Genomic DNA, 9,049 nt, shown 5'->3' on the forward strand with positions numbered 1-9,049 from the left:
TGTTTAGCTCCATCAGTTACATGCTTGACTTACTCTGGAGTGCGGTGCAGTGGTAGTGTCCCAACTCTATGGCAGGAGGCCTGGGTTCAAGCCTCACCTGCTCAAGTGGTGTGTCATAACATCTCTGAACAGACTGTTCCGAAAACATCTATCCTGTGCTGAGACATAAGGCTAGAGTTACTGTCTCAGACGCAAGGACAGTAGCCACTGAGCTAAGGGTTTTCCTACTAAGCATTTGCATCCAACACCAAAATTGTTACAAGATGTTGGATCCTCTCATGAGCAGTGAGATGAAAAGAACAGATTCAGTAGCATCCATTATACTTCCACCTATTGGCTATATACTATTCTAAATTTTTGTTGAATAAATTATGCAACATCCGTTTTAAAGACATTTCAACCAGCTCAGTGACAGAATGCATGATTGCCTCAAGCTAGTCTCACTGCATAATTCAACAAGGATGTTTCCAAAGTCTATTTAGTCTAAATATTCAACAGTCACTTTTCCTGGTCATTATTGTGACTGTAAATTAATCCAAATTAATTTCAATATTGTTTCCATTTCATAATCTTGAAAGAAATTCTCTGCATTATTGCATCTCCTTGCAAGGCCATTTGCTCTCTCAGATGAAGGCAAACAATTTAACAGTCACTGTTCAGAGAAAGACATTCTTTCCCTTGTTCTGTCTAACATTTATCCATAACCTATGTCTAAACTAGGTCATATGGTCATTGTTTCATATCTATGTGTAAGTCTGCTATCATGTTTCCTGTTTTACTATTTAGTGACTAAGTGACTAAGTATTTCATTGACTGTAGTGTTTTGTGGAATCCTACGGTTACATATGGGGAAGCCTTCTCATTCCTTTAGTTCAGTTTGTGAGTCGATTGTAGATTACCTACAAAGTTCAATGCAGTTGTTCGTTTATTAATTTCATTTAACTGCCAGAGCCTCATCATTGCAAATTATAACTGAGAGAAAATTAAGTGCTGCCCAAAAGCTTATATTTCACTCACTGTGAACAACTACAGAGGTAGCTTGTATTGTCGTAACTCATCACCAATCAGGTAGGTGAGTTATTCAATTATCTTTGTTCCTTTGAGTTTGGTGTAAATATGGTTTACAGAATTGAAAACAGTGACTGAATCCCTTGTTTATTCAAATTTACTTCCTGACAATGATATTTCATGCAAATTGGTTACCATTGAATTTTGGAAATTTGTTTATTATTGTGGCTTTGTCAGTTGCAGTTTTTTGTTAATTATCTGACTATAAGTTTGCAAGGATTCTGAGCAATACAACAGCAGTGATCATATTAAATTTCTTACATTTGTGTCTCTTAAGTCCTTTTTGTCCTGACCTGAACATCAAATGAAACATCGAAAGATAAATCTACCCATTATAACCAATGGAGTGAACGAATTTTAAACCACAAATCAAACTATCTTGTGTCACCTTTAAAAGTCAATATTAATGATCTTCTAGAAAGTGTATCAACTCTTCTCATCACCAAATTGTTTTTGAAATAATCCTTAATTTTTCTCATTTCTCTGCTGTGGCATTCTTCAACACAAAACAATGATTTTCAATGTGCTGAGAAAGTATGGAGGTAAGAATTGGATATTAAACACAATCTAGATAGAAATAACTGTGATTAGAGTGGCTTCATTCATTCATAGAGTCACAAATTCGTACAACATTCCTTATATTTCTTGAGAAGATGCATTACATCTATCAAAACAAGAGATCTGTATGTTGTATAATACTTGTATTAAAACAAAAGACAAAGAAATATATCACATGTATGTGTTAAGTACTTGCCTGCTAATGTTATCAGTAGCAATTTCTATGTATTGTATAAATAGCTCAATATGGTATTTATGAAATAAGGAGCTATTTCAATAGAAAATTTAAATCCCCAAGTACAAATCCAAAGTTTGGATTGTATTAATTCAATAATAATCTCTTCTTATTCTTATTGACAAAACTGATTTCTTGTAACTTTTCTCATTATATATTTCCAATGATCAAACTTATAAAGGCAGTTGTCCAGATCAAATTGTCATATTGTAATTATACTCTTCCAACAATGGGGGCACTGGCACTGACACCAGAGGATTTGTGCCGTGTCTTATACATCATATCATTATGCTTATATCAATAGGTCTTAATATCTCATGGAAGGAACTATCAATCATGAGGCAATTTCAACTTTATAACAATTCACACATTAAGTTTAGATTTAAGTGTAGGAGCCTGGTGCCCCTCAATAATGGTTAGTTACGATTGTGACAGGGCTAATCCTTACTGTCTCACCCTATCAGGTGAAAATGAGGACTGCAGCTGCTGGAGATCAGAGTTGGAAAATGTGGTGCTGGAAAAACACAGCAGGCCAGGCAGCATCCAAGGAGCAGGAGAATCGATGTTTCGGGCATAAGCCCTTCTTCAGGATGCTGCCTGGCCTGCTGTGTTTTTCCAGCACCACATTTTTCACCCTGCCAGGTCACTTGTTGGCCTGTTCCCTGAGCAAAGTGATTCATAGGGCACTAAGAGAGCAGTGAGGGGAGATTTGAGAAGGGAGCAGTGAATGGTTTCAGCAAGAGAAATGAGAGAGTGGGAGCAAGAGGACTGGCAAACAGAGCAGCAAGGGGAGCAATGAATGCTGACGGTAAGTGGAGTGGTGAGAGAGGCAGGAAGGGAAGCTGCAAGCAGAGCAGGCCACATTGTCTATATATCTGACACAAGATTTTCAAAGCAAGGTCTCTATTTTGAGTTGTATCATGGCGAGCAATTACCAGGATGGATGTTACTGGTGGTCGTGGATGCCTACTCCAAATGGTCTCGAGATGGCAGTCATGAAGGCAGTATCAGAATAAGCAAGGATAAGTCAATTGGTTGAAATATTTGCCAGGTTGGGGAACACCAAACAAGTCGCAAGTGACAATTGTCCGCAGTTCTCATGGTCAAAAGTCCGAGGATACCTGGAAAATCATGGAGTCAGACACGTGAAATCAGCTCCATGTCACCCTGCGACACAAGGCCAGGCAGAGTGATTTGTTCAAACCTTGTAGCAGGCCTTAAAGGTCTCACAAGGGGAGGGCTCACTAAAATGGTGACTCAATAAGTCCCTCAGCACGTACAGGAATGTACCATACACAACGACCCACTGACTTTTGGGAATCTTTTGCCCGTGACCTTCCAAACTTGAAGCATCTACAGAAAAGCCAGTCACCGTGAGCATTTCTGACAAGCTCAGGTGGAAGCCAAGCACAACCAGGGAATTTTTAAAATTTATTTTTGAATTTAGGTGTTTGGGAATCCACACCATTTCAATGTAACATTGTTTTAAAGTTGTTTTCTGATGAGAAATGTCCTGGAACACCTCTCTGTTCGGCGATCCTTTTACATTTAGTGATTTTATTTTCCTTACAAGATATTTCAGAAAATAATACATAGTATTATATCTGTATAATATAATATTTCAATGTGTTTTCTTTTTCCCAAACAAATCATGCCCACAGCAATTTAAGTTTAACACCAAGTTCTATGTGAAGCTATGCTTCACTTAACGGTATTTCTCTTCACATCACAATTTTCAGAAAAAAATTGCAAATAATAAGTTGCTGTTATACTCCCTCCTAATCATTTGAAGGGAGCCGCATATTTAACAGAGTTGCCTTGTACTTCCTTCTATTTAACCTCTCTGATTTCATGTTAGCCTTCAGAGTAATAATAACACAAGGTTTGGGTCTTCCTTTTATCTCTTAGCATTTCCTGAGGATTCTCTTGATCACGTGAACATGATTATCTGAATGTCATGTCTTCCTGTGTAAGGTGGTGATAAGGTGATGATGTTGAACTCATAATATTTATTGAATTCCTTAAATTCAATTAAAGTGAATTGGATGCCATTGTCACATGTTATTCCTTCTGTATCCCCTCTTTCAGTGACTCAAGCTCACACTGCTGAGATGATTGCTATCATTTTAAAATTTGGTTCAATGTTGACTAGTCTACAACTATGAGGTGCCATGCTTGATTGTGTATGAATAAATTGACCCTGGATATTACTTGAGTTGCTGTCATCCTCTGTGTTATGTGCTTTTATATTTCCGAATTAGATTGTATGTGTAGATGGCATTCCTTTAACGCCAATTCAATATACATATGATCTGCCTCTGAGGATTGTTACTACTGATGTTACTACTGCACAAGTCAACCCAGTTGTCTTTCACTGAAAAAATAAGCCCACATGCTGCAGATTTGGTTTTAACCATGAAACAGAAGTTTCCCATACAGAAGAAATTAGAATAAAATAAAACAAATTCAGCTATTTACACATAATACAAATTAAAAGATTTAAAAACATAGCAGAACAAATTCCCACCGATCCAAGCCCATCACCCAATGGTACCCAATTACACAGAAAGAGAGAGAATTCCGGTCTTCATTACAGCTCCAGGATTACCCTGTTTCCGTCAAATTCCAATCTTTGGTGTTTGAAAGCCTCTTCCTTTAATGAGTTATACATTTGAGTTTATCCTTTGAAACTTTAAATAACGCTTTTAATATTTCTTAACCAAACACTTCCAGTCTGGAATTTGTTAACTATACACTGAGGTTACCTATTTCTTAGCTGTTGTACAGTGGCTTAGTGGTTAGCACTGCTGCCTCACAGCACTAGGGATATAGGTTTGATTCCAGCCTTGGGTGACTGTCTGTATGGAGTTTGCATATTCTCTCCATGTCTGTTTGGGTTTCCTCTGGGTGCTCTGGTTTCTTCCCACAGTGTAAAGATGTGCAGGTTAGGTGAATTGGCCATGCTACATTGCACATAGTGTTCAGGGACGTGGATTAGTCGGGGAAATGTAGAGTATTAATGTAGGATAATGGGTCTGGGTATGTTACTCTTTGGGGAGTGAGTGTGAACTTGTTGGGCCAAATGGCCTGTTTCTACACTGTAGAGATTCTATGCTCTGAATTAACCCCTATCTCCAAAGAAAAAAAAACAATTATTCTTACATCTGCCAGGTCATCTGTAAACTGAAAACAAAAGCTTTCCTTAGCCAGAGACAAAAATCAATTCTTGATTCTTCTAAACTGAAAGCAAGCTAATGCCTTTCAATGTTTACGCCCTCTGATCGTAAAAGTCTCCCAGTATAAACAAATTAATTTTATCACTCCAGGAAGACCATTGTAACTTGTTCTCGTAAATATTGATTTAAAACGATGGTTCCAGAAGACTGAATAATTCATTACTAAATTCTTTCATACTTATCGACCAAATACCCATATGCCACTAGTTCTAAATCCAACTCTAAAATAAATTATATTAAGATATATAAATTTCCACACCTCACATCATAATTTGCACTTCTCCATTCACTAGTGGCCTTCTTGTGGAGACATTTTTACTGCTTTTTCTTTGTACCTGGCTAGCAGAATACAATCTTCCTAGATTAGTAATATTACATTGCTGGATGTGTTTGCTCTATATTATTAGACCACCCTGGATCACTTGCTAAGACACCATCTATGCTATTTTATTTTCCTGGGCTCATCTCGAATTTGACTCAGTTTCCAGATATTATGTTAATTTGGTGAAGGGCCTTATGTTTCTCCAGTGGCAACAACTGAGACAGGGCATGTAGAGTGAAATTGAAACTCTGAAACCACAAGAGTAACCTTGCTGGTACTTTACACAGACCTAGTGTTCTGCTCCAGTGGATGGTGTTCAATCTCAACTATGGACTTTCTCCCCTCGAAATATGCATGGAACCTCAATGCAAAGGGCTCTCTTTCTGTTAAATAAAACAGAAAATGCTGCAGAACCTCAGCAGATGTGGCAGCACCTGTGGAAAGAGAAACAGAGTTAATATTTTGAATCTGATATAACTTTTCTACAGAACACTCTCTATTTAAGTTGGCAAGTCTGGTCCCAGAGTTGGATACAAATGCTATTGGCTTCTCTTTTGATTGCGCCCAGTCCACCATCCACTTGCACAGTGACAGGACTCTTTCTGTAGTCTGTACTATGACAGACTTGTCTCCTTGCATACTGATGCTTTGAGCTTGTCAAAACTCCTGTCAAGTGAATTGGACCATTGATATTTAACACTAATTTCACCAGTTGTTTTAGGCTTCCAATATGTTTGTATATGTGAAGTATGAAAGAAGCCACATGTTGAATCGAACCAAGGAAACTTCCCACCTCTCTTGCATGTTGGTATATCCATCTCACATTTCAGGATCCAACGTGACTCCATCAGGTATGGACATAATTCCAAAAGATTGGCATGCTGTCACTATCACAATGCATTTGGCCTTGATCTTCCTCTTTCTCTCCATAGCTTCATATACATTGCTTGGTCATGATTTGTATCACCTACACCATTGATCTAGATATCATCATCTCTGTTGACTGTTCCTTTACATCCTGAATATGTATTATCTACTTTCTTCTGGAACATCTCTTGGCCCACATTAAGGCTAAAAAGTAGATGCAGGAATTTTTATGACCAAAAGCTGTGTTGTATTTTGTCTTGATGTGAAGGTGCTGGTGTTGGACTGGGGTGGACAAAGTTAAAAATCACACAACACCAGGTTATAGTCCAACAGGTTTAACTAGAATTACAAGCTTTCAGAGCGCTATTCCTGCACACACTTTTGCTATACATTCTGTGCCTTATAATTGTGTCCTCCGCAACCACATGATGAAGGAGCAGTGCTCCAAAAGCTAGTGCTTCCAAATAAACCTGTTGGACTATAACCTGGTGTTGTGTGATTTTTAATTTTGCACATTGTCAAAGATTTCCTATCCAGAGTTGTGTTTACAGTAACCTCTTCTGGTGTTACGTTTGCTACAAACTTTTGATCCAGGCAGTGATTGCCTGATTTCTTCCGCTGTTGACAGAGGATAGGGTTCCTCTTTCTGGCTTGCTCAAGACCTTTGGTATCCAGGCAAAGGGTGCTGTCATTTCCACTCAGCTCCCAGCCCCTAAATAAAGTGAATTATTTTACTCCTGACTACAAAAGGATACAGCTGACCCTTTTTCTCTTTGCTAGTGTCTTTTCGAGGGCTGTTGAATAAATGTCGACATTTTTGTTTGAACTTCTGAAATGCCTCATGGAAGTATTCAGCCTCTGATTTCAGCATGGGCTGGAGCTGAGTGTTTATTGCTGTGACAACTGCTTTCTTCTCAGTTTTACTCACCTTCCAGCACTAGCTCTTGTTGATTTTTCATTCGACTTCCGCAATAAATTTGGTTCAAATGCTTGAGTTTTCATTTTTTTGCTGACTCCCAGTCAACTGCTGCCACCGTGTTGCATTTGCTGGTTCATATAAAAGCAGAAATAATCACACTTTAGTATTGAATAATGGGAGCATCATTGGGTGGATCATCTTCCTTCTCACCTATCAGCTCCAGCCTCCACTCCGACCTCTCACCTTCACCCCCAACCTTCATCTACTTATCACTTTCCCAACTACCATCCCTCTAGCCCCATTCCCTTCCCATTTATCTCTCAGCCCCCTTGGCCCACAAGCCTCATTCCTGATGAAGGGCTTATGCCCAAAACGTCAATTCTCCTGCTCCTCGGATGCTGCCTGACCGGCTGTGCTTTTCCAGTGCCACACTCTTCGACTCTGATCTCCAGCATCTGCAGTCCTCACTTTCACCTGGATTTCTTATACTCTCCATGTTGCTGGTGTGCTGATACATTGTTACTTGCACATGACTGCAGTGGCATCTTGTAATTCTGTAATTCTATGCATGGAAGGCATATGTGCTGTGCTGTTAAAGATTAATGATTCATTTGGGATATCAAAAAATGCAAACAATGTGTAGCATGTCTATAGTGTGTGGTTTAATGCTTCAGATCTGCATAATCCAGTAACACTAATATACACATACACAGCTGCAGTTGAGAAAGGTGCAGCTTATATTTGATGGGATAATTTAACAGCATAGCGTGGATGGGATAGAAAGATAACAGATGTCTTTGGCTGAGGTAGAAAGTGAATGACCTCCTGACAACATTACAATTATTCTGCTGTTTGGTTAAGACTTGGAACATTGGTCAGCCTTGGCAGCTTTCATACACGGAATGGATTTGTTAGTTTGGAATAGCTTAGTAATTGAAATGTGTTAGAAATGTGACCGTTTTATTGGCATCTCCCCAAAGGCATCCCATGAGAATTATCATGACGTTGAAAACTACACAGAGGTCACTGTCTGGGCTTTTTCCTCAGCAAGTGAATCTTCAATGTGTCTAAGTATTCCAAAACTGTTGAAAAAATAACACTGGGTATGTGCCCTTCCAAATCCCTTGTTGGGACAAATTAAAGTTCATGCTTTTTAGCAATCAAGTGGTCGCATAACAATTGTAAATGTAGCCCCATAACTTACAAAATGCAGGGAGGAAAACACCTGGAAACTACAGACTTGCTTGTTTATCATCGGGTCTGGGGCAGTTACTGGAAGCTCTTATCAAGGATCAAGTGACCAAGAACCACAAATGATGTGTACTACCGATGAGAAGATTTGTGAAGGAACACATGCAGAGAGTTTCCATTTGGGTAAAACAACTCAATTTCATTTACAGATTGCCAAATGCAAGACTTGAGCTGAAAAATGTGTTGCTGGAAAAGCGCAGCAGGTCAGGCAGCATCCAAGGAGCAGGAGAATCGATGTTTCGGGCATAAGCCCTTCTTCCAGCAACACATTTTTTCAGCTCTGATCTCCAGCATCTGCAGTCCTCACTTTCTCCTAAATGCAAGACTTGCCACGAATCAACAGAACCTAGAATTTTAAAGTGTAACATTAAAAAAAAATTGCCTCAAAAAATGTCCCATGATATATTTAAGATTGGTAACTTTGTGGAGTTTGATTATTACATCAGAATTTTTTTAAAGTAAAAATAATCAGTTATTGGCATGATGTTAAATCAGCATCAGGGAGCAATACAATTTAAAATTGTTGAGAATTGCATTCAGAAAATATACAAAAACTACCTAGCACTGGTGCCTTCACAGAACCAGGGCCCCGG

The sequence above is a fragment of the Hemiscyllium ocellatum genome, chromosome 11 (genome assembly GCF_020745735.1).
Source record: "Hemiscyllium ocellatum isolate sHemOce1 chromosome 11, sHemOce1.pat.X.cur, whole genome shotgun sequence".
Lineage (NCBI taxonomy): Eukaryota > Metazoa > Chordata > Chondrichthyes > Orectolobiformes > Hemiscylliidae > Hemiscyllium > Hemiscyllium ocellatum.